Genomic DNA, 11,492 nt, shown 5'->3' on the forward strand with positions numbered 1-11,492 from the left:
CACCCCATGCCCAGCAGTGGGAGTTCCTTTTCCTCTCCACTCTGCCCAGCAGCAGAAGCACCCCTCTCTTTCTGTCCCCGATAGTGCACAGCATCTGTGCCTTTTTTGACTCCCCTCTTTACCACTGCCAAGTGGCAGCCCCCTCCTCTCTCCCTTTTTCTGTCTCTTCTCCTTCCTATGTTCCTCGGCCTGCAATGCTGTAGCTCTTTCTGCAGTGGCAGTAGTAATTACTATAGAAACTTAAAATCATCACGGGGTAGTGATCCGTGAGTTAGCCCCTACCCTTCTCCTGCATGAGTTTATTCATAGCAGTATTCTGAAAACAAGAGTGGCTGAGGGTCCCTAGAACAGATTTGGAAACCACTTCCCTAGGTCCTTCACCCTTGCGCACCCTCCTCAAATATTTTTCGGGCTCATAGGCACCCCCTGAGTCTTTATAATTTAAACTCAATTATCATTAAGTCCCCACCACAACCCTTCCAGATAACTGGACACGAGGAAGTACACATTAAAAGCCATTTAGATGGATAATGTAATAATTTTCTGTCTGAATGGCTTACCCGGCTTTATTCAGCCCTTATCTGGAGGTGTTCTGGGGGTGGGCAGGAGGTGTTCTGGGGAAGAGAGGATGTTCGGAGTTAGCCAGTTACCTTACGCTGCTAATTCCGGTCGGGCCATAGGTCTGTCCTAAAGTTAGACAGTTATACATAACTGGCTAGCTTTAAGATAGTCGGATATATTCAGTGGAGCAACGACGCCGCTGAATATACCGCTAGTTAATCGGTTATGTATAATCGATTAACTAGCGCAGTCGCACAGCAGCTGAATATGGACTTCTCCCTCCCATATTTTTAAATATTAAACTTTGTTTTGCAAAATATGTTTCAGAAGTCGTTACAGTCTGATAAATTTATATTCTGTGATTTTTGGAAATAGACTGCAAAAAAAAAAAAAATCACAAGAAAGAAATACCTACATTTATCAATTAAAAGAAATTCATATTACATTGATTGAAGGTAATCTCTCCAATGGCTGACTGGGCTGAACTGGAAATGTTTCCCTTTACTACTTATCATAGGAAAAACATTTAAATAACATAGGTAGGCAAGACTTATCGCTCCGTGACATCTCCCCCACCCCCTGACCAAAAGACAAACTCAGGTATGGCTTAAAATATTGGTCTGCAGTTTATTACAATAACTTAACCCAAGCCCTTAACTTGTTAATACAATAAGGTAAAACTCCCAGCCCCTTTTCCTCTTCCCCCTTCCATCTTTATACTTCGCTAACCATCTCATCCCAATGGTAAGACACGTCGTCGCCCCTCTCACTTACCCTGCCACGGCTCTGGCGAGGATAAGTTTGTGGCCAGAGCATCACCCCCCCTGCTCATCGGCCATCCCCTGTAGCAGTCCCAAACTACATGAGATTCTCCCCCCTCCAATGTCCTTTATAATCCAATACATATAACTTAGGGCTTGGGTTTCCGCCACCAACAAAGCCAACTTAGTTGTCTTTGTTCCCCCAATGCGGCCGCTTAAATCCCTCCAATTTACTGTTCTAAACCCTGCTGCATGGCATTGTTAAATAAATCAATACCCACATCGGATTAGTGAACTCTGTCCTTGTGAAACAAATCTGCTAAAATCTCCCAAGACCAATCTTGGTGCACCCATTTGCCAATCTGTCTATTTAATTTCTTCACCCCCTTTTTCCACAAAGGTGTATTATTATCTCTGATCCGCACGATAATGTCAGACCAACCCACCTTAGTACGCGGCATTGCATTCATAATGCACGCCAAGTCCTTCCTCATTATTGCCACTAACTCCTGACATGAACAGTCCCCAATATCGTTACACCTAAATGAATAATCAACACCTGTGTATACCCTTTACTCCTAACAATCCTCTGCAGGAAGGCTTTCAACTTCCCCCATTTCATTCCCCCTTTGAAAAACCATTGAACTCTCCACTTCATGTCATCCAATTCCAAATTCGTTTCATAAGGACGCTTCTCCGCCCTACGATATGCCCATCGAAAGAAGGAATGGCCCACGACCCAAGCACATTCCAAAATTCCTGCCACCCGATCCTCCAGCCCCACACTCCCCTCCCCTCAACTCCGTACATAATATCGAAATGCTTTCGACCTCCAATGCCCTATTGATTGAATTTGCCCACTTGTAAGCCCTAACTCCGCAGCTGTAATTGCCGTGCCAATCCGGAAGGAATGCAATGTGAAACATTCACCATCCCACCCCAAACTCCTGACCATCAATTTCAAAACTGTAGAAAATTGAAAGTCGAGCATGCATGCCTGAATTTACACTCAGGAAAAAGACAGATAAGTTTGTTATAGCGCCAGCAAACATCTGATCCCTCAGGTGAAACCATACTCCCTTCCTCCAACTTCTTACTGTCCCCTTGCTCATGAAAGGAACTCCCTTTGCCACTACTCAACCCAGCTCCCATAGCGATACTGCTATTAATGCTCACTGCTCCTACACTTCTCCCCTGGTTAACTTCTTTCTGCATCATCTGGGTTATCCACAGATGTATGTCCTGTGACCCCCAAGACATACATCTATTACCTGCCATCTTGTCCCAGAATGTTTCATTATAGTTGAGCCAAGCCCAAACTTCATAATCCTTGAATGCCCCAAGTATGCTGTTCGCATAAGACATCAGCAGGCCATACTGATTGGAATCAAAATGCCCCACTACACTGGCCAATCTCAAAAATCCCCTCATCCAATTAACCACATTTTTGGATATTTTTGGACCCGTCCTCCCTCTTTTTCCCTTCCTTTTTGCCTTCTTTCTGTCCTTCCGTCCACCTCGTCTCCCTTCTAATAACTTGAAAATATGTACGTACTTTCTTCTACGTATCCTCCTCACTAATCGCTTAGGTACCTCTTCCCACAACTCCATTAACGACGCTAACGCAGGGTGCCCCATGTCCTTCCTAGGCCCTTTGTCCAAAACTGTTCTGATAGGACCCGACGTCCTAGAGCTAGATGATGATGAAGAGCTAGATGAAGAGCTAGAACTGGGGCTCCTGTGCTTCCATTTCCTGGACCTACTCCCTTGAGTCCCCTCTCCCCCTTGATTACCTGGCCCCAATCCTGCTGCACTGCCCTCCGGTGCCCCAGCTTGCTGCCCAGCCTTCTCCTGTCTGCTGTCGCCATGCCCTTCAGGTCCATGCGGGAAAGCTGCCTCCCTCCACGCCTCCTGCCTCGAAGTACCTGGGAATATCTCTTCAGTGGGATCTGGAAAAGAGAAAACATCCCTATCCCCTCCCCCCACAACCCCCGACTACCTGCCCCTTCCGCTTTATCGCCACCCTTTGGGCCCAGTGATGCTTCCTTCTGGCATCTACCCTGTCCCAAATCACCTCTGTACTGCCCCGGACCTGTCGGAAAAACTTTACCTCCTCTCGCTATTCCTGCCTCCTACGACCAACCCCCTAACCCATCCCCACCCTCAGGAAATTCACTTTCCCCTTCTATACCACCCATACCAAATCTGGCCCTGACGTACTGCACCCAAATATCTGCTACCAGCTCCGCCTGTGACAAACCACCCCTCAATCCTGTGTCCTCTACCATAACCATCCTGCTGCCTTCCCTATTTCCGCTGCTGCCCCATGTATACTCTCCCTGCCCCCTACTGCTGCCCTGCCCTGGTCTATTACCTATGCGCTTAATCCCTCTATCCCCTCCCCCTTTCCTGTTCCTCTTAGGAAACCCTGCTGAGTTTGCAATGGGAAGGGGTGGGCCATCCTGCCCCCTCCCCTTCTTGATGTCCTCCGCCTTCTGCAGCACAGCTTTTCCCTTCCCCCCAAGCGCTTTCCCCTTCCCTTGATCTCCCCTCTGCCTGCCTCTTCCCCTCTCTTCGCAAGTACTGCGCTGTCCCACCGGGGGTAGGCCACCCTCAGTCATACCTCCTGGTTCAGGGATTGAAGGAAAAACCTCTGGGGAAAAGAATGCCAAAAAATCACCCCTCACATGCTCCAACCCAGACCCGGGAGAGCCTCACCCAAAAAGTTGCCCCTGGATGCATTTAATAAAATTTCCGCCACGGGACAAGGGTTAGTCATGCTGCACGGGGAATCAATGGGTCGGTCCGGTGACATGCCCGCTCGCATATCCTCCAACTCCACGCCGCTCTGCCTGAGTCGGATGCTCCCTCAGGGCCCGAGTTGCTGAAAAGGAAACCCGCGGGGAGGACGGACTGAGGGCTGGAGGTGGAGCCAGTGACTGGGCATGGGCAAAAGATCCCCTCTGACCCGCGGGTAAGGGCAAAGCCGACCTACCCAGGAAAGCAGGGTCCCTCCTTCAGTACGCCTCATTATATGCCGGGTAAGCACCGCCCATCACCGCCTCCGCTGTCTGATGCGCCACTCTCTCCTTTCCCCGCTGCATCATGCTATGTTCAGTCCCTAAACCCAGAAAAGAACATTGAGTCTATTAATTCTGGGCCTGAATCAGCAACAGCAACGGCGCAAAAAAGCAAGCTCTGCCCTTGGCCTCGCTGCTTGTAGCTGACTGAGGCACCACAAAAAAGGCGGCTAAAAACGTTAACCCTAGGTAACCGATGCTGAGGCGGTAATTCAAACTGCTGCCGTCGCCATGGATTACCTCCCCCGCCCCCACCTCTGACCTCACAGCTCCCTCTGCTTGTTCCTTGTTATATTCAGCAGTGCGGGACAAGCCCACGCTGCTTCTCCTTATGTTGTTACTTTAGTTGCAGTGACACAAAATCAGGCACTTTGTGAAGTAATACAAAACTCTGCAAAAAGTCAAGCGAGCCTGCCATAGCAATACAGCCTTAACTCCCAGAACTCAAATAGTAGCATCCCTGCAAGAAAAGGCAACACTGCAAATATTCTACCTGGGCCTAAAACACAAATATACTTGTAAGGGATACTCTGATGTCTTACCAATGTGTTTTCCCTTTTTATACCAGCACTAAGGACTTGCAGAGAATTGGAAGAAGTTTGTTGGAATTGGTCCCTTGCTAGCCCCCCACCCCACCCCCAGCCTAGAGAAGAAGAGAAAAAGGAGGTTAAGTTTTTGGAAAAAGAAACTTTTCTTGATTCTGTTTTTGGACTTGATCCCAGTTTCATGAGGGAACCCTCCCTGCTCAAGGGAAACAGAGTCTGCATGCGTTGCTTGCTTATGCCCAGATAAAGTGGGGTGGCTTCTGTATCTGCCTGGAGAAAAGACATTTTTTTGAGCGACACAGTTTTCTTACAAGCTTGTGAAGTTTTGGGACTTTACCATTCAGCCCAGGAAATTAAACCTCCCTCCATTGAGAGAATCCATGCCCCGGGGTTGAAAGAATTGGTGCCCAAGAACTGGGACATAGCCCCAGGATTGAATGTGTCCCGTGCACCCTGAACACCACAGATACAGCCAGATACTTTGTGGATTAATTTATTTTTTTTACTGCGTTTAGTAGTGCACAACTGTTTTACTACAGTACTCACTTTTAGAGATGTGAATCGGAACCGGAATCTGATCGGTTCCGGTTCCGATCCAAATCTTAACATTTTTATCGCCCAGCCCGATTTGAGTTCTGATTATCGGCTGCTCCCGATCCAATAATCAAAACACCCTCCTGAATCCCCTAAAAAGGTTTTAAAATTACCTGGTGGTCCAGCGGGAGTACGGGGAACGATCTCCCACTCTCAGGCCATCAGCTGCATTAATAAAAATGGCGCCGATGGCCCTTTGCCCTTACCCTGTGACAGGTCAAATGTAGCGCCAGCACCATTTTGAATATTGGCAATACAGCCTGAGTGCAGGAGATTGCTCCCGGACCCCCGCTGGACCCCCAGGGACTTTTGGCCAGCTCGGGGGGGCCTCCTGACCCCCGCAAGACTTGCCAAAAGTCCAGCGGGGGTCCGGGAGTAACCTCCTGCACTCGGGCCGTATTGCCAGTATTCAAAATGGCGCCGGCGCTACCTTTGCCCTCACTATGTCATAGGGGCCGGGAGCGCGCACCCACTGGACCACCAGGGGGGGTCAAGGGGGTCATTTTAAAGGGTCGGGTGGGTTTTTTGTTTTTATTGGGCCATCGGCGCCATTTATATTAGTGGCAGCCAAAATGGCGCTGATGGCCCGAGAGCGGGAGATCGCGCCGGGACCCCCCCCCCACTGGACCACCAGGTAATTTAAAACATTTTGGGGGGGTTCAGGAGGGTGGGGGATTTGTTTTAAAGGGTCAGGGTGGGTTTAGGGGTTGTTTTGGTGTGCCGGTTTTCACGCTCTCCCCCCTCCCCCGATTTACGATTTTTCACGATAAATCGGGGGAATTTCTATTGTATCGCGACTCTGAAGATTTTTGATGATTTAAAAAATATCTGACGATTTTTTGTTATGATTTGACTTTTAAAATATTGAATATGTTTCCATAGATTTTCAAGTGAAATTTTTGTTGTATTAGTATTTGTTATATTTCACTTCTGGGTTTGTTTATTTTTATTGTTTTGTATATACTTATCTGGCTAACTTTAAGATAGCCAGGTATGCTTTTTTGAGATGCAGTGAACAAAATTCCACAAAGTATTCACCTAGGTGCAGACACAATGTCTGAGCACAGTCTAGAGGCCAGGTTGCAACACCAGGACCTCAGCGTAGGCCACGTGCCAGACCGAGGCCTGAAGTTGGGGCCCAGTCTGGAGGCCTGTATCTGATACTAGGGCTTCAGCACAGACCCAGGCCCTATTCTGGTGCCTGGCCTGAAGGCCTAGTCCTGATGCTTAGACATCTGCCTAGACCAAGGCCCAAGTCCAGACACAATGCTAGGACCTGGTTCAGAGGGCAGATACTGATGCCTGGGCCTTAGCCTATGCTAAGGCCTGGAACCAGGTCCAATCCCAGGGCCCAGAGCTCGTAGCATTGACCTATCTTTAAAATGATGGTTTCCGCTTGAGATGCACCAGAGTTAATTAACTCAGGTGCCTCCCTCTTCAGTATAGATTGCCTTTTTGTTGTATGGCAGTTGCTGTACACCAAAATACTGTCCTCTGATGAAGGGGGCCTAATGTTCAGATCCAGACCAGTACTTGGGTTCTGCTTTCAGCATCTCGCAGCAAAAAGAGACACAAATGGGGGCTTTTAAACTTGTTTTGAGAACGTGTAATTATGCTTCCTCTTCCTAGCTACAGCATCAGCCCTGGAGTATAGTAATTAATTGGAAGCAGGCAGGGCATGGATTGTTGGGCCTCACTTTGTCCAACACACACACTTCACACAGCATTTCCTCATCTTCTTGTTCCTGAGCCTCTTTCTTCGATTCCTTACAGCATGTCTTATCCCCAGGCTCAGTAAGATGGAGACAGTGTATCCTTAACACTGGAGTTTGGGAGTAGCAGGAGTAAAGGAGCTCTGGCAGGCCCGTTTGGCTGTGAAGGTAACTACCTAAGTTGGCTGCCTTCACCACACTGACTTTCTCATTCTCCTGCACTTGCATATAATGGAGCTGGTCCATTGTGACATGTTCATCTGTGCCTCTGCCCCTTTCTCCCTTTGTTTTAAAATTTGGAAGAGACCAGTCAAAGGAAGTGAATCTATTCACTTCCTTTGACTGGTCACCCAGTCAAAGGAAGTGAATAGATTCATCTGACAAGACCTAACTCTGGTTAAACAATGCTGCCTTGGATTTTTAAATCCATTGAATTTCAGAAATTGCATTATCTTCTATTCTAGCAGCGATTCCATGACTTTCTTCACCACAGAGATCTGATTAATTGGGCTGTAGCTCCCAGCCTCCTTTTGTGAAGGAGGAACCATATGCGCCTGTCTCCACTCTCCAGCCCTCTGGAACTACTTCTGACCCTACAGACACATTGCAAAGGTCAGTCAGCAAAGATGCCAGATCTTCTCTAATTCCCTTAATAGCCTTGGATGTATCATGAGAAATTGTATCCAATATCTTTATCATTAATAAAGATAATAGGAAGAAATGGTCCCATTACTGAGCCCTGGGGAAACTGATAGCTTTGAGATTGTTATTCAAAAGGTTTGTTTAGCTAACTTTTGAGTTACCCAGACCAATCCTAAGTTTTAAATTTACTACCCCTCTGAGGCACAACATTTTAGCCAGGTAATTCATTACTTGGCTATAATTTTAGCTACATAAACATAGGCAGGTTGGGGGGAGGGGAGGGGGCATATTCCAAGGGCATGGATGTTATTCAGCTGGTGCTGAAATTCAGCATTATCAGGATTAATTTACCTAGTTAAATCTAGTAGAGTAAATTACTCTTCTAAATATATCTGTGTAAGTTTAGTTGGGAATCTTCAGTGGAACAATTTCCTTAGTTCCTCTTATTCAGGCCGCTACAGTAAAAACCGTGGGAGAGCGGGCGAGCGCCCGCTCTCCTGGCACGCGCACAGGCCACTCTCCTGTGCGCGCGATTAAAAAAAAAAAGAATTATTCAAATTAGGACCCGCGGTAAAAAGAGGCGTTAGGGACACTAGCGCATCCCTAGCGCCTCTTTTTTGACCGGAGCGGCGGCTGTCAGCGAGTTTGACAGCCGATGCTCAATTTTGCTGGCGTCGGTTCTCAAACCCGCTGACTTCCATGCCGTCCGTTTTCAACCCGCAAGCCGCGGACCGATTTTAAATTTTTTTTTTTAATTATTTTTAACTTTTGGGACCTCCCACTTAATATTGCCATGATATTAAGTTGGAGGGTGCACAGAAAAGCAGTTTTTACTGCTTATCTGTGCACTTTCTCGGTGCCAGCAGAAATTAATGCCTACCTTTGGGTAGGTGCTAATTTCTGAAAGGAAAATGTGCGGCTTTGCTGCACATTTTGCTTTCTGTATCACGCAGGAATGACTAATAGAGCCATGCATTTGCATGTTGCGGGCGCTATTAGTTTCAGGGGGGTTGGACGCACGTTTTTGATGCGCTATTACCCCTTACTGAATAAGGGGTAAAGCTAGTGCGTCGAAAACACACGTCCAAATGCGTATGCGCACAACCCGCATACAGGCCGATACAGTACAGTGCGCTCCACCGGAGCGCACTGTACTGTATCGGCCTGAATATCAGGCAAAAGTTACATTGGTACACTTACCCAGGTAACTTTTCTGCTCCCTGATTTGCTCAGTATTGACCTCTTTTCCTTTATTGACTCCATTAGCCACTACCCTCTGTACCCTGCTTCTCAATCAGTTTCTCACCCAGTCTACAACACATTGGTCCACTGGCATACTACCTGTCTTTTATACAGATAAGGGTCACATTTTCATATGCATTAATATTACATTTGGAGAACCAGCAGCAATGGTACTGCACATGCAAGTAGCATATCTCAATATGTTTTGTACATGGGCTTTAGCTATAGCTAATGCTCGTATTAATGTATATTTAAAACAGATGTCAACATTCATATCCTACCTGCAAATCCTAAAAAGAATGAAACAAGATTTGAAATTTTCTATAGTAAGAGGATATTTTTTTTGTGATTTTTACCTCCATTCTCCAAGATTTCATCCCAGCTACTTAAAAAAAAATATATATATGCTCTTCCCCCCAGAACCCCTTCTCCCTACCTTTCCTGGGTAAATATGTCATCTACAAACTCTTATTCTATTCATATATTTACATTTTCTGAGGCAATGATTTAAGAATTAGCCTAAATACTGTTCATCCATTTCAAGTTCAGGTCGAGTTAAGTAAATGTGAGACTCTCCACTTTAGATAAAATATGTATTCATAAATAAATGTGAAAATGTGTGAATGGATAATAGCCAGGTTTGAAGCATTGACAACTGGTGCTATGGCTACAAGTTTCAGACTTGTACTAATTCAATCCTTTTGTGTCCGATACACAGACTACTTAATATTATAGCCTGTGTCTTCCTCATACAAATTGCAGCTTTTAATATTACAGTATATATGATTTTTATATTTAAAGGCATGAATTTTCAAAATGATTTACATGCATACAATGGTCTTTTGAAAATTGCCTGGGGGGTTGTGTGCCTAAAAGTACAGGCAGAAGTGATTTTGCATGCACTGTTATGCACATAAGAGAAGTGTCCTGGGGGGGGGGGTGGAGTTGGGGTAGGAAAACCATTTATAGGCACACTTTCAGTTTTCAATACAAGCAAGTATATATGTGTATGCATATGCTGGGCTAGATTCTGTACATACTCACTCATTTTCAAAATGGACATATGTATACATGTCTGCTTTGAAAATTTGGACTAAAGTCTGTGTCTACTTTCGACATGCAAACTTTACCCCTGTGTGCGCCTCTGAAAATTACTCTCAAACTGTAAGGACTTATTATATGTGATGGTCTTTGCCTAAGGTGCATTTGGTTATAAATTGATTAAATAAATACATTCTAACAATGTTTAGTAAAAAAAAATAAAGCTTTTAGGAATGTTTGCATATAAGAATGCCCTTTTAAAAGCTTTGAAATTATATGAAAAAACTCTCCGAATATTCTGACATGCTTGAATGATCATGACTGACAAGATTGCATAGTGCTTTTATAATTAAGAGTGGATGTTCATAGTTTTCTTCATGAATTTTGCAATATATCTATTTAAGAGTACAAAGGTCACTTACATTTAGCTCTTTGGAAAATATCTCTTCACCATGGTGGAGTAAAAGGATTAGTCTCTTTCTAAAAGTTGTATTGTTATAACCCCAATCCAATTGACCCCTCTGATTCCTGTTAAATCTATATGTACTATGGAGAAAAAATTACCTTTGCATGTTAGTTTTTCAATGAAATCACAATAGTTTGCTTGGAATGTTGCTGACATCTAGAGACAAAAATGAAAAATAACATTTATTCATTTCATACACCATATAGAAAGGAAAGAGCTTTGAAATGAAGACCACTGTCCAGGCAGTGAATTAGAGATGCTGGTTTCATAATTCAATAAATGCTTCTATATTCAATCTACTTTATATTAGGGATGGCTGAACTTTCTCTAACCCATTTTATATATGTTTAGACCTGAGAACTTTACTTGGATAAAAAAGTGTCCGTTTTTGAAAGTTTGTGCAGAATAAAATAGGTTTTATGTTTGGTCTTCCCATAACTGACCTCTAAGCTTTAAATACTCATTACATGCCTTCCATCTGGATGCTGTTAGGTGCTAGTTTGCAGCTATTTGGAGAAAGATTCATCAGTCCTCAATAGATGAATGGATGAGTAGAATCTAGGATCTCTTAGTGGTGGAAAGACTTATAGATGAGAAAAGAGGAAATCAAACTATTATTATGTCTGGATGGCATTTCTGAACTTTGAGTTAGACAGCATGAATATGAAAGTACAGAGAAGGGTGACCAAAATGATAGAGGGAATGGAACAGCTCCCCTTTGAGGAAAGACTAAAAAAGTTAGGACTTTTCAGCTTGGAGAAGAGACAGCTGAGGGGGGATATGATAGAGGTGTTTAAAATCATGAGAGGTCTAGAACAGGTAGATGTGAATCAGTTATTTACTCTTTC

This window comes from Rhinatrema bivittatum, chromosome 5, assembly GCF_901001135.1.
Source record: "Rhinatrema bivittatum chromosome 5, aRhiBiv1.1, whole genome shotgun sequence".
Classification (NCBI taxonomy): Eukaryota; Metazoa; Chordata; class Amphibia; order Gymnophiona; family Rhinatrematidae; genus Rhinatrema; species Rhinatrema bivittatum.